Source organism: Rhinolophus sinicus, linkage group LG03 (genome assembly GCF_036562045.2).
Source record: "Rhinolophus sinicus isolate RSC01 linkage group LG03, ASM3656204v1, whole genome shotgun sequence".
In the NCBI taxonomy this organism is placed as follows: domain Eukaryota; kingdom Metazoa; phylum Chordata; class Mammalia; order Chiroptera; family Rhinolophidae; genus Rhinolophus; species Rhinolophus sinicus.
The window spans coordinates 112,514,727-112,528,746 of record NC_133753.1 but is presented as its reverse complement, the minus strand read 5'-3'; positions in this window follow the sequence as shown (position 1 = coordinate 112,528,746).

Here is a 14,020-nt window from a genome sequence, read left to right as displayed (position 1 = left end):
GAGACAGCCTGCTCAGTATCTTAATTACTTTATAACAATAAAACACGCACTAGCCTAGATTTATTATGTCAGTGCTCCCTCCACCGATCTGAATCAGAATTCTCACTTTAAGTGCCAGCCACGTTTGTGCTTAGAGAAATGCAGCTCTTGTTCCATTTCAGTGGTTTTTATACTTCTTTGGCTGTGTGTTACTTCACATGGGTGGGCCCCAGTCTGTGGATCCAAAAGATTTCTCTGCATTTTGTATGCCATTTTCTTCAATATTGGTGTTGATTTCTTTGATGTAAAATAAGAAAACCCTCACTTGCCCCTTCAGCCTTCTTTCATGACCCACATGGCCCACAGCTGTGTACCCTAGCCCTCTGCCACCAGCATCTGCCAGCATTCTGTGTTTGTGGATCCAGCTTTGGGTGCAGGCAGACCTCCCCATATAATTGTGCATGTACCTTCATGAGTAGTTAGTTTTCCTCAGAGTTTTGTGACTCAATCTGGATAATTCTTTTCAAACTATCTGGTTTGGTCTGTTGAACACACTTGGGTATTTCCACAACCCCCTTCCATGTAATCCTGTGTCCCGTGACTTAAGTTTAGCTAAAGTGGCTGCTATGTGACCACACCAGAGGGACACAGATGTCTCACTGTGTGAATAGGTCTCAGCTCTGGCAGAACCTGGCTTTCTAGCTTCCTGGCAGAGGGATCTTCAGAGGACTTGTTTATTATCTAGTTTCCCAAACTGTGAGTCCCCAGTCACTTGTTCCGTTTTTTTCTTTCTCTTTCTCCCTCTGTTCTTTACATCTGAGCCAGGGAGCCTCCCAGCTCACCCCACCTTTGAGCAGTACTCCTTTTTGACTGAGCGCCTGTCAGCTGGTGTGTTCCCTTCCAGCCTGGGATCGTGACCCAGCCTTCCCCTTAGCTGCCAGCTGCCCACTCCTTTGTTACGCTGTCTTCCACCGGGTGTCAACAAGGGACTGAACCCAAGCTCCTCCCGGCGCCAAATTTTCCTATGGACCATTTTCCCAGCTGCCTGATTAGATCATTTCTCAAGGTTTTGTTCTGCTAAGAGAAAAATTGTTAGGAAATTTGAACCTTGGCAAAAACAAGAGCTGAAAACTCACTGAGTTCCTGTTGCATAGTTCTCACCATTCGGTGTCATAGATAGAGGGTCTGGACTGAACTCTGAGAGGTGCAGCCATGGAGTCACCAGGGAAAGTGGTGCATCTGTTCACAAAGCTGGGAAGGGTCCTTTTGTGGAGAAGGAAGGGTTAGGGCACCAGAGTGGGGTGTTTTGGGTGACTCAGGGTGACCTCATGCCATAAATTCCGATAAGAGCCTGAAGTTGTGCCATGTACTTGGGGGAAGTTTTGGGGACCCAACTAAGAAACTGGTGGTGGCAGGGTTCCGGAAATGCAGGCTGCTCTGAGACTGTGTAGAGAGCACAAAATACCACTTTACGCATGGAGTAGTTTTATTCTCATGGAGGAGGAGAGAAAAGCAACGGTAAGATCCAAAAAGAGGGGTGAGGGAGAAAGGGAAAGGATCAATTGAATGTTTACAAAGCCAGGTGTCAGGTTCCCTTAAAGCTTTCAGCACCGCGCTGGGTGAGTGGTGGTGTCCTTGTTTTGCTGACGGGGTGCCAGTGTGCAGAGGTTGTCATTTATTCACTCAGTCATTCCTTCAGCCATTCATGGGGGGGTGGGGTGGATTTGGTTTGCCAGGCACTGTGCAGCCAAGCAGCAGGAAGCTCAAGGTCGGGGACCCAGTTGTTTTCTTGAGAACTCGGTCTGATCACACAGGTCTGTATCTTTGACAGCTATGCCTATTCCGCTATCCTGGGTAGCTGTCTGAAAATCACTTACAAATGAAATGGTCCTGCTATTCATTGTCCAAATGAATGGGAACAATTTCAACTGTCAGATAATCCCCAAATCCCTATTTTAAATCTTTGTTGTTTCAAATGTTCTTCAAATTAACGGCAAATGTAATAAATACGATTTGCACGGTGCGGTTTAGAAAAGGCTTTCATGTAGATGAGGCGATTTGTGCCTCTCAGCCCCTAGAGACGTGACTGAGTCCAGAGTGGGCAAGGCCTTGCGCCTCCACAGCCGAGCTCCCACTGCATTTCTGACAGAGCCGCCTGCACACTGCCCTTTCCCGAGCGGGCTGTTTCTGGACGCACTTCGCCTGACATCAGGGAGGTAATGAAGCATTCTGATTTAAGTCTCCTGTGGGGGGTAGTCAGTGTTAGATAAGCTAAATGGGGGTGGAGGACCAGACAAGCCGTCGAAAGCAGGTTGGGCTTCAGTGAAGCAACATGTATCTGGGAATTGTTAAAAATGACCCAAGCACACACACCCAGTTATCCTAGTGGGCAGTGCAGGAAGACTATGAATAACAGGAATTATTGGAACTGGTGATTCAGCTCTGATTAATTACAAAGGACGTTAAAAAATTTTTTTTTTTTAATGATAATTAACCCTTCCTTAAAAAACATGCCAAGTAGCCATGGGTTATGTCCCAAACTTGTACTTTCCCACGCAGATGGGCCTTCTCCGTAGACAGGCTGCAGATAGACTGAAGAGCAGCCCTGCTTTTGCCTTTGAACTAGCTCTGTGAATGGGAAGCCGCTGATAAGAGCAGCAGCTAGGACACTAAGTTGCCGTCACTTAGTGGTGTGAGCCTGAAAAGGCTAACATTCCTGCTTCTCGGTTTGCTTATCTGTACATTGAGACTAAAAGTCCTGTTACTGAGAATTGATGGGAGAATTAGATTAGATCATGTGGAAAGATTATGCCAATATATAATCGTAGGTTTAAATAAGTAAATAGGAATTTTAAACTAATGATTACTTCAAATTTTTTGATTAGGGGAACTGGGAAGGAAGGCGAGACTGATGAAATGACAGGGTTGTTCGCTGCTGTTAGTACTATATGTAAGGAAGTCTACAAGTGAAAACGGTCAGAGTTAACATTTCTCCTGGTCAATTGAATGGTTAAACAAGGAAGGCTATTGAGACGACTGGAAGCATCGCATTTTACTCATGTCATGAATAAATATGAATTCAACAAATATTTATCAAGCACTTAACTAAATGCCATGCTGTGTACCAGGCATTGGCAAAATGTTGAGTAAAAGGAAATCTCATCCTGACCACGATGGAGCTTACAGCTCAGTGCGGGCATCAATCAAATAGCCACACAAATCCGGAAACCTACAGCCGTGCTAAGTGCGTTTCTAAAAGGAAGGCACCACACCGAGCAGGCTTCAGGGGCAACCGGTCTCTTATGGGAAATGGCCGTTAGGAAGGATTTGTCTAGTTGGAGGCAGAGTTTCCAAGATGACAGCCTTGGAAGAGCTCAGCTGCAGAAACCCCCACAAGTCGTGACAAGTGTGATTACACTTTGTTCAAATTCTTTGACTTCCTATTAGGATTATTTGAGTTTATTGAAAACTGATCACCACCTCGAGTAGTATTAGCTAAGGGATACAGCAGGTGGTCCTAAGGGCCATTCTGTGCTGGCCCTGGATCAATCTGTCCAAACCCCAGCCAGGGAGGGTGCACTTGTGCAGGTGGAGGACGGGCCGGAGTGATCAGATTCCTGGGGGAATCCATGTGGGCAACAGCAGGCACCACAGGCCTGCATGCAGCCCAGCCTGTTTCCCTGGTGTCCTCACTGGTCCTGGACTCGACATTCACAGGCACTCCATTCAAGGGTCCAGGTTGGATGGAGTGTGTCAGTGGAAGGGAGCTTGCCGAGGTCTATCGTGTTCTTCACCCAGCCAAGCTGGGTGGAATTCAGGGTCCTGAGGTTCTCAGAGATGTGCCCGTGTCTGCTGTCACTGATGGGACTTGGGCTGGAACCTGGAAGCACCTGGAAATTCTGAGTCTGGGTCTAAAGCTGCCCAAAGATGGACTCAGCGTGCGTGTTACCTGCAAAGAGAAACCCATACCTGAGAGGGGCTCATAATGCACCCCCACTCCCACCCTGCACTCGGCTGGAGACTTGTAAAGCAACGCTCAGTGTGATGAAGAGCAAGTTCTGCTTTTTTCCCTTTGAAAATCGAATATTCTATTGAGGGAAGACGACTGGTTTCCAGTTAGATGCTCTGGAACGAGCACTTGGATTTCTCCGTTTTAGACCAATGCCAGCTCTCCCCTGGCGTGGTCTCCACCGTAGGATGTGTTCCACATCATTCAAACATTTCAGTCACGGGGTTTGTGCCCACCCTGTGGACGTGCCTAGCCCCTGTTGGATCTCTTTTTCTGACAGAAGGGAGGCATTTGGGAACTCTGTCAGTACTTGTGACAGGTTGGCCACACTGCTGCTTTTGCCCCTGTTGTTTCAAACCAAAGATGACAGTGACTGTTGAGGTGCTCGGTGTGCTCAGCGCTCCAACGGGAAATAAGAGGATTTCTGGAACACGTTTGGCAATCACTTCCGAGTTTTCCACTGGGACCCAAACACTGAGAACATCTGGCTTGTGCCGGTCGGCCATCCTCCTTGGTGCTCTCATCGTGCTCGGGGCCTGCATGCCACCGAATCGGAGCTGTCCTCCCGTGGTGCTCGGCACAAATGCTGAACATGGACGCTGTGCTTGATCCTGGAACTGAGATGACAGGATCGCGCTGTCCTTGATAACGGCGATAGGTGGATTTCAGGTTTTTATTTATAGATTAATTCAAGCCTTCAGCTGGGGAAGGAGCTTGAAGGGTCTGTCACCAGCCAAAGCCTCTGGCACCAGCCAGGGTGGATGCCCTTCTCCCCACCCAGGTTGCTAGAAATCACTATGCATCTTTGGCAGCTCTTTCTCAAAGTGAATGATGGAAGGTTGGCAAACACTGAATTATGAAATAAAGGAAAGCCGTAGGGTGCTTTTGTCATCCTTGGTTGTGAATCCTAAGTAACGAGAGCAGATCTGTAATGGGGTACCACAGGGTGCCTTGCTATTAAGCAATTTGTTTTTCAGTGTGTTCTCTTCAACAGACTGGTAGGCAATGGCTGACCGGACATGACTGACTGGATGGTTATAATTGGGAAACAAGTTAATGCCACTGACACTGGCTCTGGGGGAAACAAGGATACTGACAGGTTTCCAGAGGCTGTTGTGTGAAGGGGCTCATTCAGTTCCAAGAAGATGGGAGGAGCAGGAGAGTGACCATATGTGCTACCCGTTAATTAATTTGTATCATATGGCAAATTGTCCCCATCTGGGGCTGGTGACCTCTGTTAAGTTCAGAAGAGCGACCAGGAAGTTCTGGAGACAGATGTGTCCTCTGCTCGTCTCCAATCCCCTGGCGCCAGCAGGGCACTCAGCACTTCTTCCCCGAGTCCTCCCTGTTGCTTCCCACACTGGCTGTCTCATTCTTTCTCCACAAGCAACCCTGCTCCCAGATGTTTCTTTCTTGAGTGGTACTGAACTTAATTCGGGGCATGGGAGGGGGAAGAGAGGCGACAAAGGGGTTTCGGAGGACTTCACCTTGAGGTCTGCTGATATTTACGATAAAGAGTTGGCCTGTCAAAGAGTTTTTATAAGGGTGTGTGTGTGTGTGTGTGTCAGGAGTTCTTTAATGTGCACGCACGCACGTGTGTGTGTGTGTATGTGGGGTGTATTTTCAGATTCAGAATAACTTCTTAAATTGGTAAGTTTTCCTCAAGGAGAAGAACCATCCCATTTTTGGTCCTCTGTCTAGATATTTTTAATTCATTTTGGATCACAGAGGGGTTTAACTCACAAAGCTTTCTCTTTTCATCCTTTGGGTAGCACATCTCTGTTAGGCCCTGGGGCCCACTCTCCTTGTCCCGTGTTGGGATGGATCACAGAGGATGTGCCCTTGAAGTGGCCCCTCTGCCTGCCTGCCAAGGGCACTGGACCAGTACTGAACAGTCGGGACGACTTATGATCTAGGGCTGGGGAGTCCTGTCAGGCAGACCTCCCTGCCCCTGGGCAGCTATGCTGGCAAGCTGAGCACCTACTGGATTTCCCGGATTCACCTCATGACATGCAGAGAGAACACAGAGCATGCTGAACCCCTGTCACTGCTGTACCCCACCCCACCGCCTCCCAAACCACAGCTAGGCGTGTGTCAGTGCACCCACACGCATTCTCGAAGTAGAGAGTTGGGGGCTTCAGGGCAGTTTGTGGCCATTCCTCCTTGGTGTTCCCAGAGGGTGGTGGGAAGCCTCATCTCAGCAGTACGACTGTGACCGGGGACAGCCTCACCGGCACCTTCCAGTCTTATCAGGTCATAGGGTTTTTTTCTTCTCTGCTAGTGTCATGATTTCCTTTTTTTTTTTTTTTTTTTTACATTTTGTTTTCCTCAATCAGAATCCAAACAAGGTCCACATGTTACATTTGTTCCTATGTTTATAAGTTTTCCAAATGAATTATCCAGCCCTAAATGGTGATAGGGCTGCTGTTGAGAAGCCCTGCTGGTGGCGTCATTTAACAATTTCTTTGTCCCACTCGTGCCTACAAATGACAGCAGTGCTTGGTCAGACTCAGGTTCAGTTTCTCAGCAAGAATAGCTCCTGGGTGTCTCTGTGTACTTCCTATTGTATCACATCAAGAGGGACATAATGTCAGCTTTTCTCATTTTTGTCAAGATTGATCTGTAGGTATAGGTGGTGAGGGTCTATTCTTCCATTATAAAGTTCCCCATCAGCTAATGGTGTTAGCGTCTGTTAATGACCATTAGGCAGATGGATTATTTCATTTAGATCCACATTATTTCTACATGTGTAAGTCTTCCCTGAAGAACGTTCTTTCATAAATTATACCCCAAGGTACAGTGCACCACCAGATAGGTTTTTGAAGCAGGTATCAGAATAATGATTTGGTTCTTTAGCATGTCCAAAGGTGACTGACTGGTGAGGTTTTGGTTTTTTAGAAGATTTTTATTAAAAACCTAGCTAACGTACAATATAATATTAGTTTCAGGGGTACACCATAGTTATTCAACATTTATTTACCTAAAGTGATCACCATGATAAGTCCCGCAACCATCTGACACCATACTATGCTATCACAGTATTATTGATTATTACACCCCCATAACTTAATTGTTTCATACCTGGAAATTTGGACCTCTTATTCCTCTTCACCTTTGCTCCCCTTTTTAAAATTTTCAATTACAATTGACATTAAATATTATTTTATATTAATTTCAGGTGTACAGCATAGTGGTTAGATATTTTTATAATTTAAGAAGTGATCCCCCTGAGTAGTACCCACCTGGGACCATACATAGTTATTACCGTATCATTGACCATATTCATATGCTATGCCCTGTATCCCCATGAATACTTTGAAACAACCAATCTGTACGTCTTAATACCTTCCGCTTTTTCACCCACACCCCCAACCCTCCTCCCATCTGGCAACCATTAAAATGTTTTCTGTAGCTATGAGTCTCTGTTTTGTTTGTTAATTTTGTTCTTAGACTCCCCATATAAGCAAGATCACATTGCATCTGTCTTTCTCTGTCTGACACTCCACTCAGCACAACACCCTCCAGGTCCACCTATGCTGCCACAGATGGCAAGAACCCATTGCCTTCCATGGCCGAGCAATATTCCATTGTATTTATGTACCACGTCCTCTCTATCCATTGATGGACACACACACTGCCTCTATATCTTGGCCATGGTAAACAATGCTGCAATGAACATAATGGATGCACACATCCCCTCGATGTAGCATTTTGAATATCTTCAGCTAAATACCCTAAAGTGGGATTACTGGATCCTTCTTTCTCTCTTTTTATAGTCTTTGTTTTAAAGTCTGCTTTGTCTGGTATAAGTATTGTTACCCCAGCATTTTTGGTTTTTTTAAATTTCCAGTTTCATGAAATATTGTTTTCCATCCCTTTACTTTCTGTGTGTGTGTGTGTCTTTCTATCTGAAATGAGTCTTGTAGGCAGCAGATGTAAAGGTTTCTTTTGTTAACCATTCATCCCTCCTATGTCTTTTGATTGGAGCATTTAATCCATTTGCATTAAAAGTAATTGTTGATAGATATGTAGCTATTGCCATTTCATTCGTAATTTTTATTTTATTTTTCCATCTTAAAGAAGTCCCTCTAAGATTCCTTGTAATACTGGTTTGTTGGTAAACTCCTTTAGTTTTTTCTTGTCTGGGAAGCTCTTTATCTGTCCTTCGATTTTAAATGATACCCTTGAATAGTCTTGATTGTAGGTCCTTTCCATCACAATGAATATTTTGTGTCAATCCCTTCTGGCCTACAAAGTTTCTGTTGAGAAATCAGCTGACAGCCTTATGGGAGCTCCCTTATATGGGAGTTGCTTTTCTCTTGCTGCTTTTAGGATTCTCTTTGTCTTTAACCTTTGCTATTTTAATTATGATGTGCCTTGGTGTGGGCCTATTTGGGTTCATCTTGTTTGGGACTCTGCACTTTCTGGGCTTGTATGTCCATTTCCTTCACCAGGTTAGGAAAGTTTTCAGTCATTATTTCTTCAACTAGGTTCTCAGTCCCTTGCTTTCTCTCTTCTCTTTCTGGTAACCCCTATGATGCGAATGTTGTTACGCTTGGTGTTGTCCCAGAAGTCTCTTAAACTATCCTCTTTTTTTTTCCCATTCTTTTTTCTTTTTGCTGTTCTGATTGGGTGTTTTCTGCTACCTTATCTTCCAAATCACTGATTTGATCTTCCACTTCCTGTAGTTTGCTGGTGATTCCTTCTAGTGTCTTCATTTCAGTTATCGTATTCTTCATTTCTGACTGGTTCTTTTTTATGGTTTCTGTGTCCTTTTTTATGTTTACTATCTCTTTGTTGAAGTTCTCACTGAGTTCATCTATTTTCCTTAAATTCATTGAGCATCCTTATAACCATTGTTTTGAATTCCTTCTCTGGTAGGTTGCTTGCCTCCATTTCATTTAGTTCTTTTCCTGGAGTTTTCTCTTGTTCTTTCACTTGAGACATATTTCTTTGTTTCCTCATTTTGGCTGCCTCTCTGTGTTTGTTTCTATGTATTAGTTAGATCTGCTCTGTCTCCCAGGCTTAGATGGATGGCCTTTTGTAGTAGGTGTCCTATGGTGCCCAGTGGCAGAGTCTCCCTGGTCACCTGAGCTGGATGCTCCAGGAGTGTCCCTTGTGCAGGTTCTGTGCCCTCCTGTTATAATTGAGCCTTGATTGCTATTGGCACATCAGTGGGTGGGATTGACCTTAGGCTGACTGGCTGTGGGGTTTGGCCACATCCACACCTTATGTGCTGCTGTGCGAGAGGCTTATTCCACTGAGTGCGATTTGTCCCAGTGGGATCTGGTACCTATTGAGACCACCCTTTGTGTGTGCCACTTGTGGGGGTAATTGGGCAGTGCTCTGCCGTGGTCTGAAGCCAACCTCCAAGTATGTTGTTTCTGGGGCCCCTTGGGAAGGGCTCCAGTACAGGCCCAGGTTATATCCTTAGTTATAACACTTCTGTTCAGCCAGGCTTCAGATAGCACTCCAGGCTGATTGTTCTATAATTTAGTTGTAATTTTAATGTGTTCCTGGAAGGAAGCAGGCCCAGTGTTTATCTACTCCACCATCTAAGGTGTTTTTTGTGTTTTTTTTTAAGTATCATTATAAACTCATGAATTTTAACACAGATGATGCATAACAATTCAGTGTAGTCGTTATTCTTTTTGACACTCGGATAGTTTCATCTTAGTCTAGTGGGAGCCTATTTAAGTTGTATCCTGGGTGCGTGTTTGAAAGTCTGTTAGTCTTTGTAGACCTTGCCTGAGTCTGATTCCCAGCCCTTCTCATCTGGGTTGAAGCAGGTTTATTACCGAATGTTAGATTCTTTCTTCTCACCTTACCAGCCAGCACAGGCTTCTGAGGCAGGAGGTCCAGGCCCAGGACTTGCAAGGATGCTGCAGGGCTCCAGCCAGAGCTGTCCCACGCATTGTCGTGTGAGCCCAGAGGGGCTGCGCCACTGCTTCCAGGATGGTGTGTGCCTTTGGGAGTTTCTCCTCACGCACACACCTCCTATCCTAGGATTGCTAATTTTGCTTAAGATATTGCCCACAACGACCGAGCTCAGTGCTGTCACAGAGGCCACAGAATAGATCTACACGAGAGTCTTAGCTCGCTTGCTATACACACCCCTTAATCTGTCTCCGGGGTCTGGGGTCAGGTTTGCATGTAACCCCGAGGTGCTGAGAGGCCCTACAGAGGGTAAGCTCTGAGTGGTGTCCTGTGCTGCCTGGCACCGACAGCTGCTGCATCAGAGGCATCAAATATGGTTGGCCCTGCATGTACTAGGCAGGGACAGTGAAAAGGAAGGTAAATGAAGGAGAAAAGCCAGTGACATTTTTGAGCTCTGTAGGAGTACATATGTATGTTAGCAAATTTATTTGCAAATTACCCAAAAGCAAGTTTGAGCTTCCTGTTTAAAGTGCAGGAAAACATAATTCTAATTGTTATACTGTAAAATAATGCCACTTGCCCATCACTGGGGGTGTCCTCATTGCAGGCCTCTCTGCCGCCTCCCTGGCCTCGAGGGGCCTCAGTGGCACTGGCTAGTCTGTGATGGGTGTTCTGCAGAGTTGCCCTCACAGCAGCTCTCAGATGTTTTCTCTCTCAAATCTCAAGATTGACTTAATAAAAATCCTAATGTCAGCAGCCTGTAAGCCCTTTCTGAGAATAAAATGCAGTTCATATGTCTACTAGGTGTTACTTATTTGCAGCTGGGTTGAAAGTCACAGATGCCTCCTTTCTGGGAACTGGGAGGTGAGGGACAGTGCCAGGAGAGTGTGTGGTTAGTCATTTTTATACAGGACAGACCCACACAGCACAAATCCTTTCCTGCCAAGCACTTCATTGTCCTTTGCAAACACAGGGTCCCTAAGAGCCAGAGGGCCAGATGAGGTTAGCAAGATTTTTAGAATAAGAAAGGACCCGACAGACTTCAACCAGATCCCCACTCCATAAAGAGAGGTAAAGTGGCTGAATGGAGTTGGGGCACCAGGTACAAGGATGTGGGTTTCCTTCTAGGCTCTGTCCCCCACAGCAATGCCAGGGCTCCGAGAAGGACTTTTTGAGATGGCAGATAGGGTGGCAAAATTACCCTGACTCTTGACTCCCCTGCCCCTCCCCCGTCATCCCTGGAAGTGCAAAAGAAGTGAGAGAATGGGTGGAGGATCTGAGAAAAGAATATAAGAAACACACAGGCTACCAAAGGTGTGGGTGGAGGTCTGCATGCCACACCGTGGGGACAAGTATTGGGGGGGGGGGGGTGTCGTGTCCTTTTCTCTCTCCTATATAGTACTTTTGGATGGATCATTGCCTGCTTCATCACATCCGAAAAAACAGAGAGGAGCAGTGCCAGCCCAGTGCCACCAGGTCAGTGGGGTAACATTAGGGCTGCATTCCATCTACAAGAGGGTAGGTGCCTAGAATATGTGTGCAGGCAGATCTGTCAGCCATGCAGTTTCCCCCTCCCCAGCCCTCTGTGCTTCAAAGGCAAGCTGGTGACAATCCATGCAGACAGGACTTAAAAAATAGTATCAAGATAGAGCTATGGGGATGTACCCAAGGGGTGGGTCACTTGCTTAAGTGGAGAGTGGCTAAGTCTAAATGGCAGCACCAGAGACTCTCCCTCCCCAGGTGTGTGGCCCACCCTCTCCGCTAGTTCGCCCCCATGGTGTGTACACAACACTAGCCAAGGTAGTCAAGATTCCCAGGAGAATATGAGATCACAAGGGAAAAAAATGAGACATGAAATAAGATGTAGAATTAAGACCCAACATAATAATAAAATAAATATGAATGGCTTAAACTCACCAATCCGAAGATAGAGATTTTCAGGTTAAATTTTAAAAAGAATATTTAGCAGTATGCTGTCTACAGGAGACATAAAAGGATGCAGAAATGTTTATTAATAATTCAGACAAAAGAGAATATTAAAACATCAAAATGGACAAGCAGAATATTATTTGTTAAGAGGAACAATATATCCAGAACATATAATGATAAAGATAAATTTATAAATATTGCCTCACACAAAGCAGCTACCAATAGTACTAAAAGGAGAAATGAATAAATCAACAACTGTAGTCAGAAATTTTATATGCCCCTCTCAGAAACTGACAGATCAAGCATGAAAAAAAGCAAAGATAAGAAATTATGAACTTCAAAATTAATATATGGCAGTTTATTTTTATATACACACAGGTACATATGTTTGCAAAAATTAACCATGTATTAAGCCACAAAAAATGCCATAATTTCAAAGACTCAATATCATCAAGACTATAGTTGTTTGTTTTTTTTACCATAATGTAATAATAAATAATTGAAGTACAAAACAAAAGAATAACACTCCCCACCCCATGCTCATTAGCTGAAAGCTAAAAAACTCACTGCAAATGACTCCTGGGTTAAAGAAAGAAACGTAAGAGAAATTTAAAAATACTAAGAACAAAATTTGAACACTGAAAATTTTCAAAAATTGTGGAAGATAAAGTAGTACTTAGAGGGAATTTATAGTTCTAAACCACTTATCCAAAAAACAAAAAAAAGAGACTGAAACAAGAATGAATTGAAAAAAAAAGGAAGAAGGAAAGCAATAATACAGATAAGGCTGTCAAATCTATGGTGATGGAAGGAGCCCTGACTCTGGGTGGTTAATGCACAATGTGAGATATAGATGATGTATTATAGAATTGTACTCTTGAAACCTATGTAATTTTACTAATCAATGTCACCCCCAATAAATTTAATAAATTTAAAAAGATAAGGCTAAAAATCAATGAAATAGAGGACAAAAGAGGATGAGAGAAAGAGATTAAGAAAGTTCTAACCTTATTCTTTAAAAAGATTAATGAGATATACCATTAATTCAGACTGTCTAGACAAACGAATAGAAGAAGAGGATGTTAATAAAACACCATGAAGAAGGAAATAAGTGCAGACTGAATGAAGGTGAGAAACACCCACTGGCTGTACCAGGATCTGGCTGGGATGAGGTGGGCGTCCCCACAGAGGGGTGGCCTGGCATGGGTATCAGTGCCAGAAAATGGTGAGGGGGACAGCTACACAGGAGGGGATGGCTGTGGGGACAAGAGATGGGTTACGTGCAGAGAGATTGATGAAATAGGTAAATAAATTAAGGACAAGGAAAGCCAGGTTTCTCATGGTAGGAAAGAGAGCTATAACAAAATGAAAATGAAAAAAAGAACTTGGAACTCTGTGGCATTGAATTGCAATTGGTATATGTGTGAACTCTTCATTTTCATTATAAATACAGAGAGGATACAGAAAAACCTTAAGATTTATAACCAGGAATAAGAGAATGGTTCGACAGTAGTGCGTCTTACTACATGGATTAAAGTAGAAAGTCATGCAAAGCTCTTATTATTATTGCTAATTATATTTAATTGTTATTACTAATTAAGTATGTTATTTTAAAAAATGTAAAAACTCACAGAGTGCTAGAAATAGAAGAGAAACAGATAACTCAATGAAATTATATATTAAAAAATGTATGGTAAATATCAATGGTGGAGAAACCCGTGTTAAGATTGTGAAACCAGCCGATAAGCCTGCTGTGTAGCATGGCGACAGTTGGCGAGTCCTGGAGCACTGGCCACTGCACTGAGACAGGAAAGAACAGGCTTAGAAGGGGATCAACAAACTCCAAGAACTAATCCAGAGTTCAGCAAAGGTGCTAGGACAGGATAGCAAGGGTTCCTCTATGCCAGCACTAACCAACTAGAAAGTAGACAATAATTGAAAATGTCATGTACAATAGCAACACAACTATAAACTATTTAAAAATGTAATGAAGGATGCATAAGAATTTTATTGACAATGATTAAAACTCTATTTTAGGACACAAAGAACCCCTGAATAAATGGTGTTATTCTGATCATCATATGGGATTGCTAAACATTGTAAAACTGTCAGATTTCATGAAATTAATGTATGCAGTCACTAGAATTCCAATCAATATTCCATAAAGACCTTTCAAATGACTTAATAAAACGATTCTACAATTCATAGACAAGGATATGAATTTGT